This window comes from Silene latifolia, chromosome 11 (genome assembly GCF_048544455.1).
Source record: "Silene latifolia isolate original U9 population chromosome 11, ASM4854445v1, whole genome shotgun sequence".
Taxonomy (NCBI): Eukaryota; Viridiplantae; Streptophyta; class Magnoliopsida; order Caryophyllales; family Caryophyllaceae; genus Silene; species Silene latifolia.
Window position 1 is genome coordinate 141,555,166 of NC_133536.1, and position 1,591 is coordinate 141,556,756.

Genomic DNA, 1,591 nt, shown 5'->3' on the forward strand with positions numbered 1-1,591 from the left:
TTTGCAGTGATAATGGAGAGTTAGTATGGTGATTTTGCTACGAGCCTTATGGTATAGGTTAGGGGTGTGCAGATTGATTTGAAGTATGAGAACTGTTGAAGTAAGAGTGCCTTGAGAAATAGGAGTGGTTATGGAAATGAGGTTATAGGCAGTTATCTTTGACATAGGGTGGTGATGAGGATAATGAGATAATATAGCTAAGGGTTTAGTATTAGCGAGTTACGAGGACGTAACATTTGTCTTAAGAGGAGTAGGATGCAATAAAAGAGAGTTTCATGGTGGTGCATGCGGTAATATAATTGGAAGTAGAGTGTTAGCGTAGCGTAAAGGAGGGATTTGTTTTGGTGGACAATACTTATAAAAGGGCCATGGCCGTGCTCGTAGTAGTGTGATGCTTCAGAGTGGGGGAATATTTTATATAATGTTAACAGTTGGAGGATGATGTTATGAGTGTGAGTAAACTTCGAGGACGAAGTTCCTTTTAAGGGTGGTGGAATGTAACATTCCGTTTGATGTCTATGAGTGTCTTGGTATTGGATTTGATAGTTGATGATATTATGGAGCTAGCAGCATTAGAGGATGGTAGTTGATTATGTGTGGAGTTGGTGTCGTGAGAGATATATATGTGGTAGATACGATATAGTGAGTCATGTTGTGGAAGTAAACATAGTTGGTAGAATGGGGGTTAAGAGTTCACGTTCTATGTTCGGTCGAGTTCTCGAGTCCTTAGCTAAGTTGTTGTGTCTTGGTCGAGTCAGTATGGTTGTTTTTATGTATGGGTTGAACTTCGGGGACGAAGTTCCTTTTAAGGAGGGAAGACTGTAATACTCCGTATTTATAAGTCTTGGGGTACTCTATCGAGTAGCCCTTACTCTGTCGAGTAAGGGCAAGTTACGAAATAAAATAGTTTCTGACCCTGTTGGGTACTCGATCGAGTAGCTGGGGTACTCGATCGAGTAGGGGGGTACTCGATCGAGTACCTTGGGTACTCGATCGAGTGTCCGGTTTTACGGGGGGAGTTTTCTCGGGTTTTGTTAATTACGCGATTAAGGTATTTAAACCAATTCGTCTTTGTTCTAAATCACTTTTTACAAAACCTAAAACCTGTTTAAGAGAGAAAGCAACTTGTCTTCTTCCTAATCGCGTTCTTGACAATTCCCGGAGTTCAGACGGTCGGTTTGCATCGTAGTTTGTGTCGTTGGATTCCTTGCGTCGAGGGTAAGCTTTTAATGTAATTTATATAATGTTTTGTTAAGATTAGTGAAACCCTAATGTAGGAATTGGGGGTTTTTATGAATAGTAATTGAATAGTAGTATCTATGTGTTGTATGGTAGGAGGAGAGTTCATAGAAGAGGCTTTTTGAGACAAATTTGTAGATACCGTCTGCGTGTTGTGCTATCCGGTAGGATTTCCTACTCGCATTAGTCCCATAATGGGATATTGGTGATGTCTTTGTAGTTAGTTGTTTGATATGATGATTGTGATTATGATTGTGATTGTGATTGTGATTGGTTTCTATGGCTCTCGAGATGCGTTCTCGGCTGAGTGGGGTCACTTGCGGGAGTGATCTCACGCCCTAGTTTCGCCCTT